This window comes from Mauremys reevesii, linkage group 3 (genome assembly GCF_016161935.1).
Source record: "Mauremys reevesii isolate NIE-2019 linkage group 3, ASM1616193v1, whole genome shotgun sequence".
Taxonomy (NCBI): domain Eukaryota; kingdom Metazoa; phylum Chordata; order Testudines; family Geoemydidae; genus Mauremys; species Mauremys reevesii.
Genome location: NC_052625.1, coordinates 53,683,983 through 53,702,850, shown reverse-complemented (window position 1 = coordinate 53,702,850; position 18,868 = coordinate 53,683,983). Strand labels below are relative to the sequence as shown.

General features: G+C 43.2%; 1 protein-coding gene across 1 annotated transcript in view; it reads right to left on the bottom strand.

Moving 5' to 3' along the window:
- Nucleotides 1-18,868, bottom strand: part of CNIH3 (cornichon family AMPA receptor auxiliary protein 3) — a 75,593-nt gene that overhangs the window by 48,795 nt on the left and 7,930 nt on the right. The gene's annotated exons all lie outside the window — the stretch shown is intronic.

The window sequence follows — 18,868 nt, the reverse complement described above, 5'->3', positions numbered from 1 at the left end:
TTCTGTGCTGCCTTCAGAGCTGGGTGGTTGGAAAGCGAAGGCTGTTGGCTGAGCACCCAGCTCCGAAGGCAGCACCCTGCCAGCAGCAGCGCAGAATTAAGGGTAGCAGTACCGCAATCCCTCCCCCCTTACAATAAACTTGTAACCCCCTCACAACTCCTTTTTGGGTCAGGACCCCTACAATTCCAACACCATGAAATTTCAGATTTACATAGCTGAAATCATGAAATTTACTATTTTTAAAATCCTATGATCGTGAAATTGACCAAAATGGGCCATGAATTTGGTAGGGCCCTACTGATGGGACAAGAGCCTGTGCACATACCCTCTTCAGGGGTATGCAGAAAGCAACCAACAAAGTCTTTTGTCCATAGTAGCTTGTCTGATATCTGTAGACCTTCTTTTGCTGGGGAGGAGAAAACACCACTTGAGGTAAATTAGCATTTCATACTTGATAATGCTTCTGCCCTGACTGTGGGTGATTTACAGTCTTAAAAAACATTTTTATAGTTACAAAGCAAACATTTAAACATTACCCCATAACATGGGATACGGATACTATAAGTAGGATTAACACATGCAGCATCCTACAAGCATTCAAAAATGTAAACATTATATTACATTCTTATAACTCTTATATCTATTTTAACAATACTAACACACAGGTGAACCAGACTGGTCTCCAGCTATGCGTTTGTCAGTGGTTAGTGAGGCTTCAGGCCGTGGCATGAGCTGGCACCATATCTACCAGCGTCACACCTACCAATAAAAAACAAAAGTAACCAGCCTCATTTAAAAAACCAAAACCAACCAAACCTTAAACTCCCCACTTGCCTATCAAATTCTGCTGCACTAATTCCATGCACTGTCACAGCATTATTAATCCTACCCTGCCAGGATTTAGGGACAGAGGAGAAGGCCCTCATGATAGGACCAAGGACACTAGTGCTGTGGCATCATGGTAATTGATGTTACTTAAGTAAAAAGAGGTAAAATCAGATAAACATTTCATAGATTCTAAGGCCAGAAAGGACCATGGTGATTATCTCATCTGCTCTCCAGCATAACACAGGCTATAGAACTTCCCAAAATAATTCATTTTTAAACTAGAGCATATCTTTTAGAAAAACATCCAAACTGGATTTACAAATGGTCAGTGATGGAGAATCCACCATGACCCTTGGTAAATTATTCCAATGGTTAATTACCCTCACAGTTAAAAAATTACACTTTATTTCCAGTCTTAATTTGTGTAGCATCAACTTCCAGTGGATCTTCTCATACCTTTGTCCGCTCGATAGAAGAGGCCATTATCAAATATTTGTTCCCCATGGAGGTACTTATAGCCTGTGATCAAATCACCCCTTAACCTTCTCTTTGTTAAGACTAAATAGAATGAACTCCTTGAGTGTCCCACTAATAAGTCATGTTTTCTAATCCTCTAATCATTCTTGTGGCTCTTCTCTGAAACCTCTCCAATTTATTAACATCCTTCTTGAGCGGTGGACACTAGAACCAGATGCAAAACTCCAGTAGTGGTCGCAGCTGTGCCAAATACAGGGATAATATAACCTCTCTACTCCTACTCAAGATTTCCCTGTTAATGCATCCAAGGATCACATTAGTCATTTTGACCACATAGTCACTTTGGGAGCTCAAGTTCAGCAGATCATCCAGGATGACCCCTAAGGGCAGGTCTTCACTCCTGGTGATTGATTTATTGGGGGGTCGATTTATTGCGTCTAGTGTAGATGCGATAAAATCGATCCCCGATCGCGCTCCCCGTTGACTCTGGAACTCCAGCTTGTGAGAGGCAGAAGTGGAGTCAATGGGGGAGCGGCAGCGGTCGACTCGCCGCCGTCCTCACGGCCAGGTAAGTCGACCTAAGATACGCTATTCACGTAGCTGAAGTTATGTATCTTAGGTCGACCCCCCCGCTAGTGTAGACCTGGGCTTAGCCTCTCAGAGTCACTGCTTCCCAGGATAGAGTAACCATCCTGAAAGTATGGCCTACATACTTTGGCTTCGCTTGAAAATCCAGCAGACTTGGCTCCCTTCATATTGAGGTGGGAGGGACACATAGTGCTGATGATGACTTACTCAGTGACTGGCTCCAAAAGGAGTTTGCTCAATTCTACATTTGCTGCTAAATCCTGAAAAATAACAAGAGTCCCTGGCAAGGAAACGAAGCAGGAATTTCATCTTCAGACTCTTCAGAAGGCAGGGAAATCAGTTGCGTGAACCAAGCTGGAGCCAGAGAGATAAGGAAAGCTGCTCGTAAGCTACCAACTTCACTGACTCTCGAAGGCTACAGTTTGATTAGAGGCTGTATGAGCTGGGAGTTTTGAAATAGCTTTAATCTCTTCTCTCACATCAACGTCACGCTGCTGGTATTTGCAAATGGCAGGTGTGAGGCTTAATTCTCTGAATGGCTGTCGTGTCATCATAAGTATTTTTTGGAGTGACTATTCACTCCCCAAATTCAGTTTACCATATAGAGACGGCATAAAGCTTTGCATTCATGGACAATTATACAGAAACAACTGCATGGGGTTTGGTACCTATGATTTCTTTTCTCTTGTTAAACAGAAACTGAAATCTAGTTTTAAGCCCAAAGTTCAGATTCAAAGGAATGGTAGTACAAAAGCTAAGAGACCAAATCCAGGCCCTATGTGGTATTTATGCAGGCATGATGTAATCATGTATCGGATTTGTTTGTGTGTCAGATAGGGAGCTGATTAGTAGCACCCCAAGGCTATCACTTCCTTTGGTAAAGTAGTAGAAACCTGTGCTTTTAGAGCTGAAGCCCTAGCATTCTACTCCCAGCAACCCAGGGATGTGTGTGATTCATGTATTAACTGTCATTCTATAGGACATGGATTCATTACAAAACATGTATGAAGACTGGCAAAATTCTTGCCTAGGGTAACTTTATTGGATGAAGTTTCAGGGATAAAGTTAGACCATTCACTTTAAAGCTTGCCAAAAATTATTTGATTTTGCTGTGTATTTTGCTCTGGTGACTGAAGTATGCAACTCCAGTTGCATTATATTATCAAGTATCAGAGGGGTAGATGGGTTAGTCTGGATCTGTAAAAAGCAACTAAGAGTCCTGTGGCACCTTATAGACTAACAGACGTATTGGAGCATGAGCTTTCGTGGGTGAATACCCACTTCGTCAGACACATGCGTCAGAAAGCTTATGCTCCAATACATCTGTTAGTCTATAAGGTGCCACAGGACTCTTTATTATATTAGCAGACCATCAAAGAATCAACTCTTTATCTTCAACAATATTCCCTATTTTGGTTCTTTTTAACTGCTAATCTTTAAAACCCAGAAGGTACCTTTATTTCTGTAACAGCATTTCCCCATTTGCCAGATGGGTATATTGACCAATTTCTCAGTATAATCTCAAGTAGTTTAGTTCGTCTTTTTTCTCCTTACAATCTCAGCTACAATTTGCCTAATGCTTGAAGTTACTGTAGCAGGACACATTTGCATCTCAATAATATTTAAGTGAGTCTTAGACCTCTTTGGAAATTGGACTTGCATGATCACTGAAGCAAGTACCGGACATAAAGCAAAATAATTTGGGGTAATCTTTGCAGTGTCAAGTATAATTTCACTGGAAATAAACCCTCTTGACTTCCTGTTATTATAAAGAACTTTTCTCTCTTCCATTAGGAAATGACAGACAGCTGTTTCCTGGAGTGATCATTCAAAATCTTCAGCAACCTGCCTCACATGCCACAGCATCTCATGTTTAAATATTTCTTAGTCTTTATTACTTAACAAAATCCTTTTAAACATTTCAAGTTTAAAAAAAAAGAGAAAAAGAAAAAACTGGGATTTCAGCAATAGCCTCTTGTGTAACTCTTAGGTTCCCCAAGCAAGCATGTCTGAAATACTTGGTTTGGTTAATAGCCCACTACAGCCAACTGAAATGTGGGAAGGGAAAAGGAGATCAAAGACATTCCTTTTGCTCCGCTACTTAAATACTTTCCTGAGCAATATATTTAAAATAATTAATTCATGGTTGGGTTAATAATAATAAATCTTCTTTTGTACGGCAAGAGGGGTGATCCACAATGTTCAAATACCCAAGTCCAGATTAGTGAGTCACTGAATAGCTTTGGAAGTGACTGGGTGTAAGTCTGAGATGCCACCGTCAAATGATTGAAGCGGGCACTGATTTACATGGTCCATAGTTTGCACCTAGTGTTCATAGTCACACTGTGTGTCATGTCTCATCTTTCAGAGGTGTAAAAGATGAGAGCATCTGGTGACAATGTTCTGAAATGGTTCAACAAAAACCATTGTTTCCAGGGTAGGCAGAAGCCTGGAAGTTCTTTAGTTGGGTTGGTAATCAGGCGTTTGTTTGGGACCTTAGCATTATCCCAGAATGCTTCCCAGTGTGCCTCAGGCTTGAATGGGGGTGCTGTAAGAGCTTTAGCACGAGCCCAAAAAGACTTGCAAGATTTCAGAGGTGCCTTCAAAAGGTTTGGGAAGTCCTGATTAATTGGTAGGTTCATGTTGGCCCTGGTTTGACTGTCACACAGCTGAGTGTGTTTCCAGATTTGGGGGAAGGGATGTATGTGTGCCAGAGCAGGCAACCATTGAACAGATGTTGATTTTAATGTTCCTATTCTGAGTCTCATCATGGCATTAAGCTGTGCATCCAGGGATTTGGTGTGGGAGCTGCCCATCCTGACTGGTGTACAATACAGAATGGTCAAGTATACCAGTACTATTGTTGCTGTTCAAAATACGTGTGCATTGTTACCCCATGTTGTGCCCGCAAGTTTTCAGACAAGGCTAGTCCTCGTTTTTACCTTTTCACATATCTTTTCCAGCTGATCTTTAAAAGTCAAGCTTCTTTCTAATGTTATCCCCAAGTACTTTGGATCTGTTGACCACAAAAGGTGACACTGAGTCAAGATGACAACCTTCAAGTGGAGCTCCTGTTATGTGTTATTAATTAACACAATGAATGTTGTCAAAGGCTACAGGACATTGATTTGTCAATCTCCAGGTACGAACAGCAATGTGAAATTTGTTAAGAGACCTTTCTGGGACAGCACCAAAAAACTGTAGGACCAGCTCTATGTGTATACCAGCTTAATGTAAAAGATCTGTCAAATGCTAGGTGTGAGTAGGTTTCAAGAGTTCTCAAGGTGAATAACATTGATGTTGTTATTCTGCAGACTATGAGGATGGCTATGAACTCATTGCCACAACAAATGATGCAAAGTATGGCCTTGCCCTGTACACCAAGCCTTGTCTTAAAGGTGTCTCTGTCCTGTAGGAAGTCAAAACCATGAGATCTGTATTGCTGCAATAATAATAAAAACAAAGTGTTGCAGTTATAAATCACCTTTCAACAAGGCTCTTAAAACATTTTGCAAAGGTGGGGAAAGAATTGGTCTCACATTACATAAGGGGAAAACAGGGCACAGAAAAATCAAATGATTTGCCAAACAATTTGAATCAGTGGCAGAAGAGGGAACAGAATTCAGGCCTCCTCACACATAGCCCCATATTCTAACAGCTAAATCACACTGCCTCTCTATGGCTCCATGCTTCACTATGTAATCTAGAGCTAGAGAAATGCCCTAGGGGTCAGGACTCATAGAATCATAGGACTGGAAGGGACCTCAGGAGGACATCTAGTCTAGTTCACTGCACTCATGGCAGGACTAAGTATTATCTACACCAGGGGTAGGCAACCTATGGCATAGGTGCCGAAGGCAGCGCGCGAGCTGATTTTCAGTGGCACTCACACTGCCCGGGTCCTGGCCACCAATCCGGGGGGCTCTGCGTTTTAATTTAATTTTAAATGAAGCTTCTTAAACATTTTAAAAACCTTATTTACTTTACATACAACAATAGTTTAGTTATATACTATAGACTTATAGAAAGAGACCTTCTAAAAACATTAAAATATGTTACCGGCACGCGAAACCTTAAATTAGAGTGAATAAATGAAGACTCGGCACAGCACTGCTGAAAGGTTGCCGACCCCTGATCTACACCATTCCTGACAGGTGTTTATCTAACCTGCTCTTAAAAATCTCCAATGATGGAGATTCCACAACTTCCCTAAGCAATTTATTCCAGTGCTTAACCACCCTGACAGTTAGGAAGCTTTTCCTAATGTCCAATCCAAACCTCCCTTGCTGCAATTTAAGCCCATTGCTTCCTGTCTTATCCTCAGAGGTTAAAAACAATTTTTCTCCCTCCTTGTGACAACCTTTTATGTACTTGAAAATTCTTATCATATCCCCTCTCAGTCTTCTCTTTTCCAGACTAAACAAACCCATTTTTTTCAATCTTTCCTCAAAGGTCATGTTTTCTAGACCTTTAATAATTTTTGTTGTTCTTCTCTGGACTTTCTCCAATTTGTCCACATCTTTCCTGAAATGTGGCACCCAGAACTGGACACAATACTCCAGTTGAGGCCTAATCAGCATAGAGTAGAGTGGAAGAATTACTTCTCGTGTCTTGCTTACAACACTCCTGCTAATACATCCCAGAAATATGTTTGCTTTTTTTGCAACAGTGTTACAGTGTTAACTCATATTTAGCTTGTGGTCCACTCTGACCCCCTGGTCCCTTTCCGCAGTACTCCCTCCTAGGCAGTCATTTCTCATTTTGTACATGTGCAACGGATTGTTCCTTCCTAACTGGAGTACTTTGCATTTGTCCTTATCGAATTTCATCCTATTTACTTCAGCCCATTTCTCCAGTTTGTCCAGATCATTTTGAATTATAATCCTACCCTCCAAAGCACTTGCAGCTCCTCCCAGCTTGGTATCATCCGCAAACTTTATAAGTGTACTCTCTATGCCATTATCTAAATCATTGATGATGATTTTGAACAGAACCGGACCCAGAACTGATCCCTGCGGGACCCCACTAATTATGCTCTTCCAGCATGACTGTGAACCACTGATAACTACTCTCTGGGAATGGTTTTCCAACCAGTTATGCACTCACCTTATAGTAGCTCCATCTAGGTTGCATTTCTCTAGTTTGTTTGTTTTCATCTCAGCTTTGCCAATCCCTCTTTAGAGATCTGAACAAGTCACCTGAGGTTCAGCCCTGAGCACCTTCAACTCTGACTTTAGTGAAAGTTAAGGGTGTTTAGCACCACTCATTATCAGGTCTTTAATCTCTCTGTATTTCAGTTTATTCACCTGTAAAATGGGTATAATACTTAATGTGCTCATAGGGGGTTAAAGTGAGATTTAATTAATGTGACTTGTAAAGTGCTTTGAGATCCTCAGATGAAAGGCTCTCTATAATGCAAGTACAAATTATTATTAATTATAATCTGACTTCATAAAAAAATTGAGTTGTTTTTTTTACTTTAAAACTAACAAGCCACTTCTTAGGATAAGTTACTATGAATGCACATAAAGTATTTCCCCCGCAGTTTTGATTTTGCTGGCATGGGAGGGTTAAAATAAGCCAGTGCACACAGAGTTCAAGATGCTAATCTAAACTAGAGCAGATTTCATTTTTATTTTCCGGGTAGGCAGCAGGTATGCAGTGACAGCTGCCTGTCATACTGACCAATTATGTTTGTTGTATCCAGCTGTTGTCTCTCATCTTATACTTAAGATTGGAAGGTGTTTGGGGCAGGGACCGTCTCTATTACATTTTGTACAGTGCCTAGCACAAGGGGGCCATGATCCAAAACTAGGCACTAATGTAATACAATTAGCAATACAAATATTTCAACATTTGACATTTTTATTTGATAAAGTTTGATGATGAGTTCTAGAGAATGTCAAAAAACAGGAGGGAAAAAAATCACTCTAAAATTTCAAAATGCCTTTATTTTTGAAACTCAAAGCCAACTAGCTCTAGTCAGAATTGTACATGGGCCAAGGAGGTAGTGTTCAGAATCAGGCATAAGCTGTAGTTTAAGGTTCAGATTCAGGGTTTATCTTCACTGCCAAAAAAGGTGCGTTTTTGTGGAATAGCTAATTCACATTAAAATCCTAGTGGAAACATGACTCTATAGTTTTACCACAAGATAAACTAGGTACGGTCAAGCATGGGGTTTTGGGGGTGGTGGTAGAGTGGAGTGCTGACCTCACCGAGCTACCTCCCAGTAAAAACTACAAATGCCTGCTTTCATTAGGATTTTACAGTGGGATAGCTAACATGGCTTACCGTATTTTCCGGCGTATAAGACGACTTTCTATACTAAAAAACAACCCCCAAAAATCGGGGGTCGTCTTATACGCCGGGTATAAACAGCGGGCAGCCCAGAGCCCTCTGATTCCCGGCTGCGGCTGGGATTTAAAAGGCTCTAGGCTCCCCGCCGCAGCGGGCAGCCCAGAGCCCTTGACTCCCCGCCGCGGCTGGGATTTAAAAGGCTCTGGGCTCCCCGCTGCAGCGGGCAGCCCAGAGCCCTCTGATTCCCGGCCACGGCTGGGATTTAAAAGGCTCTGGGCTCCCAGCCGCAGCGGGCAGCCCAGAGCCCTCTGATTCCCGGCCGCGGCTGGGATTTAAAAGGCTCTGGGCTCCCCGCCGCAGCGGGCAGCCCAGAGCCCTCTGATTCCCGGCCGCGGCTGGGATTTAAAAGGCTCTGGGCTCCCCGCCGCAGCGGGCAGCCCAGAGCCCTTTCACTCCTCGCCGCGGCTGGGATTTAAAAGGCTCTGGGCTCCCCGCCGCAGCGGGCAGCCCAGAGCCCTCTGACTCCCCGCCGCGGCTGGGATTTAAAAGGCTCTGGGCTCCCAGCCGCAGCGGGCAGCCCAGAGCCCTCTGACTCCCCGCCGCAGCTGGGATTTAAAAGGCTCTGGGCTCCCAGCCACAGCGGGCAGCCCAGAGCCCTCTGACTCCCGGCCGCGGCTGGGATTTAAAAGGCTCTGGGCTCCTCCCCTCGGAAGGGGGGGGTCGTCTTATACGGCGAGTATAGGCCAAAACCTATGTTTTAACTGTAAAATTAGGGGGTCGTCTTATACGCCCAGTCGCCTTATACGCCGGAAAATATGGTAGTTATCCCACAGTAAAAACACACCTTTTTTGGCAGTCAAGACAGAGTTAGATCTGGGTAGTGTTGGCACTGAAATCTCACAAACTTTTCTCAAAAGATCAACTGATCCTGTGGAATTTCTGTGATCTTGAGTTGAAATTTTGTCAGAACACTTCAAGATTCTGTCTGTGCCCCAACCAAACACAGAACCGAGGTTTCCTTCCAGCTTTGACTGAAGGCCAATATTTTACAGAAGCTTCAGATCCAGGGATTTGAATCTGAACCTACACATCTAGAACGTCAAAGGAGTACAGCCTGACAGTTCCAGTTTTGGCCCAACTCTAGACTGGACCACATAAAATCTGGAGCTGTGTACATTTTATGTGTTTGTGGGGTGCATGTCTAACTTGGTTAATGCATTTGGTGTTGAGTAGAAGTGGCCCACAGAATAATAATGGGAGGGGGAGAGAAAGCTGTAACCTATAGATTATTGGGGGAGAGGGGCAAGAGAATGAGCCTGGGAGTACATAGAAAAGCAGGAATGTTAGAATACGAATGTCTAAGCCTAAACAGATTAGTGCCTCCAGAATACTACATTGCTGAAGAGGTTAATAGTAATGGACTAATATAAAATGTAATAAATGCAACCCCCGTAGCTAACACGTGTTGTTAGTTGTCTGCTTTAGGCAATGCCTTTTGGGTTAAGATTGAAAATAGCAATTTCTCACCCTTGGGTGGTTTTAAACTGTTTTTGTCAGATTTCACATCAATAACCATACAGCACTTTCTTGCTCCATCTGATTTGAACTTGCTAATGCATCTGCCACCACTTAAAAACATCTTTCTGAACTGAAGGCCAAATTCAGCCCTCGTGTAAGCAGGCACAATTTCTGTTGGCTCCAATCTGAGTTGCACCAATTTAAACCCAGTCACTTGGTCTTAATCTTTTTCTTGAAGTTAAATTCTAGGTTTGTTGTTTGGTTGTGCTAAGGAAAGAAGAGTATCAGGTTTAGTCCAACTACCAAACATGATTTTCGCCTCTTAGGCACTAACTACTGTAATATTTTAGCTAATTCAACAGGCATGAAAATCTCATTTTACTTTCTCAGTTATTTAAGCTAACCTGCTATGTCTTTTACATGGCATTACAGTATGACAAATTAAAGACATACTCACAATACAGGCTCAGTCTTGACTCTGTAAATATGATTTTAACAGCTTGTCTACTCAGGAAAATTTGGTGGCATAATTATACACCATCCTTTATTCTGAAAAAAGAGTGTCCACACAGAAACTTATACCGGTATGACTACAGTGGTATTGTTATGGTGGCAAATTTCCCCATATAGACATGACTGTATGGACATACAAGTGTGGCAAGCAGCCTCAGCTAGAGCCAAGTCAGATTTCCAAGCAAGTGGACAAGTACAGTGCAAACTTCTAAGGATCATTATATGGCAGTCACTTAAAAGAATTCATCTGTTAGTCTGAGAATGAAGAAATCTGTCATGAAAACCCAAGTTTTGGAAGTGTATAAGGATGTTTATTTTAAGGATAGCAATTTTTATCTTGAAGGACCCTGTCTCCATGTAAGTTACTAAATATTATTATTGTAACACTGCAGGCAATGCCTGGGAAAAGCAAACACATTTTGGAAGTTAAAGGAATCTGTATTCACTTGTTATTGATTGTGTCCAAGCCACTGGGAGCTTTCCAGCATCAGAAGATAGTTGAGAACATGTTGTTCACAGATGGCTGACTTGACAGGCAACAACTGACAGATTTTTGCAACTGCTTTTAAAACCATCTTATCCAATGGCAACTGAAAGAGGAGGTTTCACTGGCAGATATGGGACTGACATATACATTCCACCTCCTCAGCCCCAGCCACTGAAATATGTTCCTTGTTTACCCAGATGGCTGCCAAAACTGGAGGATTTCAACCTTCTTTTCTAGAGAGGGGGAGAAAGAGGATCCAACTATTTACCAAATCCACACACAAAGGTTCAGAAATTCTCTATCCCTCCACCATAGCTTTAAACTCACTCATGGACTTTCACGCAGCACCAAGTGAATTCAGCTGGGGAAATCAGCTGTGCATTGATAAACTGGTGTTCATTATGGAGATGAAAACAAGCAAGCTATGTGGAAGAGACATTGCAAATGTAGTTGTACGGAGCCTGTTCCTAAACAGGCTGATGATTTTACTTACTATATCTGCAGTCAGAATACATTTCAAACAAATTTCAAGTTGAGGAAGAATTTCTGAAGCCCAGACTGTCAGGCTTTTCTTTACTGGAGGGACTTCATCATATTGTTGTCACAGTTCTTCCATTATTAATTATTATTATGATTTAGAACCCTCCTATTACTACATGCAGTACAGGGAAGCCAACAGTTTGTTGTAGAAAGTTCCATTACACAACGGGTGAAACACCTCCCTGCTGTAACGTAACTTTTTTTAAAGGGTTCACAGGCAGGCATTAACTACACCCAGAAAACCCAATGCAATACTTTATTGACTGGGCAGGTGACAACACATTGACATCAGGCAGGGGCGGCTCCAGGCACCAGCACGCCAAGTGCGTGCCTGGGGCAGCAAGCCACCGGGGGCGTTCTGCCGGTCGCCGCGAGGGCGGCAGGCAGGTTGCCTTCGGTGTCATGCCTGCGGAGGGTCTGCTGGTCCCGCGGCTTCGGCGGACCTCCCGCAGGTGTGCCACCGAATCCGCGGGACCGGGGACCTCCCGCAGGCAAGCCGCCAAAGGCAGCCTGCCTGCCGTGCCTGGGGCGGCAAAATACCTAGAGCCGCCCCTGACATCAGGAAAGCCATGACTTATTGTTTATGAACTAGTTTACTCTGACGTTTGAATGCCATAAAATACCCTGGGATCAATTCCCAGGGACTGTCTCACACTAGGTGAGCAGGGAACTCGTTCTTGTGTTATTCAACAATGAGTCCTCCAACCAGTTTCTCTTCTCTCTTCCTGCCTGGAAAGCCCATAATAAAGATGGGTCTGAACCAAATACCCATACCCAAACACACTTGAATTATGGGAAGTTCAAATCCACATCCAAACTCTGCAGCTTGCCCTTATTTCTATAATGTACCATCCCAAAAAACCCAGATCCCAACAACCCCAAATTCTGGGAAAATTTGGATTTGAATTTTGCAGCACAAGCATCTAATAGAAACCACTGGCATCAAAGAACACTGACCACTGTCATGTGGCAGCAGCATTAACCTTTCTGACAGTCACCCATACAGTGGGTCCATTAACTTGAGCCAGGAGTGGGAGCTGTCCCCACCCTAGCGAAGGAGTAGCGGGAGCTGCAGGGAATTGCTGTTTATCCAAGACAACAAGACAGGCAGAGAAGGGAGGGCTCCCCTTTGCTTTAGTATAAGAGGGGGAGCTGCATTGCCCCTTGTTACTCCTTGTTTTACACCCCAGGCCCAAATCAGGAAGCTGCAGCCAGGAAATAAACAACTGAAATTTATTACCTACATATGTGTGCATCACAGGTTTATTACTAGAGGACTGCATACTGTGCTGCTTATGTAGGCTGAGCTGTGTGTTATCAGGGCTGGCCAGAGCTGGGGGAAAAGGGCCTGGCTAGGAAGGCAGGCCATAGTGGGGCAAGGGCCCAGCTGGGCTAACAGCTCAGCCTGCATAAGCAATGAGGTGTGCAATCCTCTAGCAAGCTGATGGCTGTGATATGTGTAAGCAGCAGTGGAGGGCTTCCTCTGCCTGCAGCACCAAAGTCCAAATGGGCACTCTGTGGGCCTGATTTCAGTGGAAATCAGGCTTTTCCAGTTTTCTGGTTTTCTCAGCCAGCAAGATCCATCTCTAACAAGAAAGAATTTTTCCAAAAAGTGTGCGTATTACAAGAGTTCACACCATCAGCCATGTGGTTCCCAGATTAATTCTGACCAGGGACCATGTAACTGGCCCATCTATGGTCATGAAAGGAAATGTTCTTCTGCCCTTGTTTTCTCTCCCCATTCAAAATCATTTGCTGATTATTTGTGCAGTATGCTCCTGTGTAATACTCCCACTTTCCTTTGTTTCTTTTTTTTCTATCACACACAGAGTATATATCAATTATTCCCCATGGAACAGCAAGAGGAAAAACAAATGCATAAAATCCACACTGTCTTTTCTTCTTGAGTTACATTCTTAGAAGGAAATGGAGTATTTTCTATATAAGGGTTCAAAAGCTTAGGGACATAATAACCCAAAGCTAAGAGTAAATGGAAAGTTTCTCCAGAATCACGTCAAGCAAAGAGTAATAAACAGATGGAATAAGTTACTGGTCTAGATGCGACCAGAGAAAATATTTGCAGGTGAAGATGGGAGGGAGGAGAGAGACCAGGAGAAGGAATTCTGTTCAGCGTAAGAAAGACAAAAATCATAGGAAAGAGGCAGGACAGCTAGTCAGTGCTGACCCTTAGCAAGTTTCCAGTCTCGCCCTCACAGCCCATTTTATCCCATCCATTTTCTTTTTTAAAAGCTTCCTATATTCTGTTACTGATTATACTGGCTTGGCATTTATATGTTCTATTAAGTGAACACTTTAAACGTGACTTTGTCTCCCCTAGATTCATCTCTTCTCTTCCTTCACTTTTTTAGTTCTCTTATTATCTTCTCTGTCTTTCCAGTCTATTATCTCAATATTATTTCTATATTGTGAACATTGTTCCTTCTCCTCCCACACATCCCTTCCTCTCGTTTTCTTGTGCTGAGTTCTCTTCCTCCATTCCCCAATGCTTCCATCTCTCTCCCAGGGCTGTCCTTACAGGTGGGCGACGTGGGCGACCATCCAGGGCACAATGGTCAGGGAGGAGCTGTCATCAAGAGGCAACGAACAGGGTGGGCCTGAGGTGTGAGGCTGTGGAAGGGAGCTCAGGCCAATTCGGGGGGGAGGGAGGAATGGGGGAGAGGCAGGGGAACCAGGGGATGGATGGGGAGGCAGTGGAGGCCAGGGGTGCGAAAATACAAGTTCACCCAGGGTGCCATTTTCCCCGAGGCTGACCCTGCTCTTTCCCTCTTTTCTTCTGTCTTGTGCTCCCATTCCCACTTTCTCACACATGCACTACTGCCTTCCCCCAAATTCCAGCAAAAAATACAAACACCTGAAGGTCCCCCAGAATCCACTCACACCTGTGGCCTGCCTCCCCCACACATCCATTCACACATGCATGCAGGCTCCCCCACCCTAACTACACAGGCTATCCCAAGAGAGTCCACATACACATACATTCAGCTTCACCTTACAGACTCATGCAGCCTCCTCTTCTCCAACTTTCTCCTCTTCCATTCCTATCCCCAACACCAAGAACTGTTATGCTTACTATCCCCTCCTTCTTTCCCTCTCACCCACACGTGCACGTAGATGGTCTCTCTTCTCCTTGTGACTGAGTGCTGGGAACCAACAGCTGAATCAGCACTCTGGTCACTGAAACACCAATTAATTCCCCTGCAGGGTGGACATGATGGGGCCTAATAAGTGGATTAGAATGGGCTGGGAGAGGAGTAATGAGCAAATTGGCCCATTAACATAGTAAGCGTAAGAAGCACAGGAGGGAAGTGCAGGGGAGAGAGAGAGGGGCAGGCTAGCAGAGCCAGAACTGAGAAGGATTGCTGAGTAGAGAGATCTTTTCCCTTTCCTCTCCTTGGCAGAGAACTGAGGAGAAACTGAACGTGTAAATAATTGTGGGGTATGGCTCAGTAAGGTGGTGGGAAAAGCAAATGAAAATACACTGCACTTGGGTGCTTGACAAATGAACGTCTTCAAGTCTGTATAGACAGAGCAAAAGAAAGATGTCACCTTGTCACACTCCTCACCTCCTCCTTCTCCCCTCCATGCTCTCTCTATCCCCAGATTCCTTCCTACCGCGGTGCTCTCTTCCCCACACCCCTACTCAACCTCCTGGTGCTTTGTAGACCTCCCACGGTGGAGGAAAAGAGCCTGTTGTGGGGCCCCAGAAGGAAGTGCTGGGGCATCTGTGCTGCTTCCTCCCCCTGCAGGTTCTGCCATCTGCAGCACAGCAGGAGCCAAATGACTCCAGCGGGAGCTAGGGTAGGGGAGACAGGGTTTACTCCAGGGATATTAAGTGGAGATGAGCAGCAGCAAAGGGGCCTTTCAGGGAAAGGTTCCAAGATCTTTCCATTTTTTCCTCTCCATCCACAGAGCATGCAGAGTTGGGTGTGGACATCACCAAGGGAAGGAAAACACATGTTTGCTCCAGTAGTGGTTGCACCTGTGGTTATGGGAGGAGAGCAATCAAAGAAAAGTGGAGACATATATAAGAAGAAAGGGATTAGGTGGTAAAGCAGGAAGGTGAGGTTAAGAGAACCACAGAAGCGGCAAGTATGCTGGTCTTAAAAGCATCTTCCTGTTCTATCCCTCCAGTCGCTTATGTTCTCATGAAACACATTCGTGTAACGAAAGGGATATGGTCTGGTTAAGGAATGTGGTTAGCCTTGAACTTGTATCCAAACAGAAATGGCATCTCTGAGGATCTGTTGTAATTGCTGAGTTAGTAATAGTAACAGCGGGTCAAGGTTGAAGTGCATGTAGCCAAATGATCTTAGTAGAACTTTCACCATTTCTGTCTAGCTCTACCCATCCTGTGAATGTATAAAAGAGCTTTAGTCTTCTGGGCTGTCAATACGAGAGCAATAAGTTCTCTTTAAAATGTTATTAAGGGGAGGAAAAAATCATGCATAGTGACGTTAGCTATGAACCTACACTACTTAGCCAGCACTCTTAACTTGAAAACATAATAACAAGACAGAACATTGACTTTAAACATTCAAACACTTAAAGAGTGACTCACAGCATGAAGATGGTTGGCATTTAGATTTATAGGAAATTGAACTTTACTGCATCTAAACAGCTGGCCCATATAACAACACTTGACATTTATATAGTATCTATCATCAAAGAATCACAAAGGACTGTACAAAGAGTGTTGCCAATTGTCTCCATTTCTTCCTGAGTTGTCACAATATTTGGGATTTTTCTTAAAGTTCCAGTTCCTGGATTCAAGTGATTAGGTGATATTCTCAGTTTGCTTTAAAAAAAAAAAAGTTTCTGGCTCTTCTAGTTGCATAATAAAGCTTGAAAATGTGACCAGAGAGCAACCTAAAATCTCAAAAAGCAGAAGGCAAATAACTCTAACTTTATTTTTTTTAATCATTTTTTTTAAATCCAGTTATGATTTTGGTGGCCTGAGTCATTATATTTGAATGCTTGGAATTGGCAATGCTGCAAATTATTCAGAAAGCATCACATCCCCGTGTGAGGTAGGTAAGTATGATATTCATTATACAAAAAGGGAAAATTGAGGCACACAGAGATTAAGTGATTCACCCAGGTGACAGAATAGAATCAGTGGGGGAGTTTGGAACAGAACCCAGGAATCCTGGCTCCCAGTCTAACCACTAGACAACACTGCCTCCTAACTGTCCACTATTTTCCTATTCAGTTAAAATCATTAAATTTTCAACAATCATGTTTTTAACAGCGGGTGCCATGCAACTCTTTTCAGTGGGATGACTATTGTATTCTGTATTTGCTGCAGCTAGTAATTAACCCTTAAGGAATGTCCAATTGCCACATCAAAAGAAGCTAATACAAAATTACCAGGGATTAAAGCAAAAGAAGGAGATGCTGATCTCCTGGGCTGTATGCTGCTCTATCAGAACAAAGGAGCCTCTTTGTTGCCCATTGTTTGTGTGTGTGTATAGAAAATCCAAATGTGAAACATCAAAGCATAATGCAGAGGAGAGTTTATAATGTTCTTCACTTCTAATAGTATAAAATCATTTTAACTGCACTATATGAAGCAGAACTGTACTTTAGGGATCTAATTGATAAAGGTTCTATTAAAGGGCACTGCAAATCATCAAATATTAGAGTGGAACTAGCCTGTCTGGGTAACAATATTGTAAAAGTGCTGAATTAGCAATTGCCTTTGTGGTAAAATAAATACATGAGACAGGACACAAGGAAGCCAGAGAGAAAGCTCAGACATTTTTAGTATCACTATGACTATGTGTGTCACGTAATTGCTGAAATAGCAACTGACAAGGCTGGAGGAGGTTATTGTTCGGTGGCTCCATTCCTTCCTGTGTTGTTTCTCATACAAAGTCCCTAAGGTTGGATTCTGTCACCCTTCCTGTGCAATACGTAGGCCACCAGAAAAGACTGAAAGATATTTGGGGCTACCATGCTGTCAGTCATTTTTAAGATTTCAAACATTTGCCTATTCCTCACTGGGATGAAATTTTTCACAAGAAGTGAGACAGGAAGAGACTCTACAGCCTGGTGGAACTCATCTGGAACGCGGCAGACCCAAGCTCAAGTCCTTGCCCTGCCTGATTCAAAAGAGGGACTTGAAGCTGACTCTCCCATGTCCCGGGTGTGGGCCATAACCACTGGGCTCTAGAATCAATCTCTTTGGCCCACTGAATATTTAATTATTAATACAAAGTGGAATAGCTCCTACAGGAGAGTTTGAGAAAGAGCCGTCCAAGAATAAACTGGTGGTTAGGGAAATCACTTGGGATGTGAGAGACTCAGTTTCAGGTCCCTGCTCCAAATCAGGTGAATCACAGGTGGCTGCCTTCCTTTCTCTCTCCCCTTTTAGTCAAAAAATGTCCAGACCAGCTCTAAACTGGATGATGTACAACCTATAGCCCCTTTCCTGCAAACCTGGACAGCACAGCTTCCTTGTTTTCCTAGTAACTGGCCAAGACAGAGACTTCAATGAGAATGACTGGCTGAAGGACAGTCTGGAAAAGATGGAGACCCTGCTGGTTGTCAGTGGCAATATTGCTCGTAAGTGAGCTGTGCTGTCAAGGAAACTGGGGAAGGAAGAGAGGTCAAGGAGTTGACAATCCTTGTGGATACCCCAATATCTAGAGGTCTAGGTTCAAGATTCTCCACTGACTCTCACTCTTCTTCAGGGGTAAGTATTCTTTACCCATTGAACAGGCACAACAATGGCAGTGCAGACTTCCCATTTTACTGGAAAGATATTTGATAAAAAGATTGTTTGTATTTAGAAGAAAAATCAACTGTAAAACACGGGATCCATTTTATAATTGAATAAATACATTATAGGGGTGAATTAACATATATCTTGTGTGGCTGAAGATGCAAATTTATACAACAGATGCCTATAACTTCACTCCTCCCAACCCGTCTGAAAGGTATGTTAATGGTCCAATAAAACGTGGCAGTGGTGTTTCCCTGCTTATTAGGAAACACTGTAATAATAGGCAGATTGCTTGTGCTTTTTAAAAAAATATTAAACCAACTAAGAGGAAAAATCCCAGCAATAAGCAGATTTTCCTTCTAAAGCCAACAGAAGTTCAGAAACAGTGTTGGCCACTGTTCAAATTACATTATAACAGTTCTGTGACTCCAATAAAAATTCACACAAGGCTCCACAGAATAATTCATGGCTCATTGATGATGAAGTGGCTGTGACTTGGAAAGCATCTGGAGCTACTTGTAAGCTCAAGATGGTTACCCACTTACAATTTAGAATCTCTCCCCAGAATAATCTCGATGTGCACAGTTCAAACATACACACTGGCTTTTTTTTCTGGACCCATTAAATGATTTTACTACAGTAATTTTGCACTTAAAGTCGTCCGGCTTAACGTCGTTTCGTTGTTACGTTGCTGATCAATTAGGGAACATACTCATTTACAGTTGTGCAATGCTCCACTCTTACGTTGTTTGGCTGCCTGCTTTCTCCACAGCTGGCAGCCTCCCTACGCCCCCCCTCGCCACAGCGCCTCCCACCCACTGGCAGACCCTGCGGATCAGTGCCTTCCCCCTCCTCCCCCTGCCTCCTTCCCACGG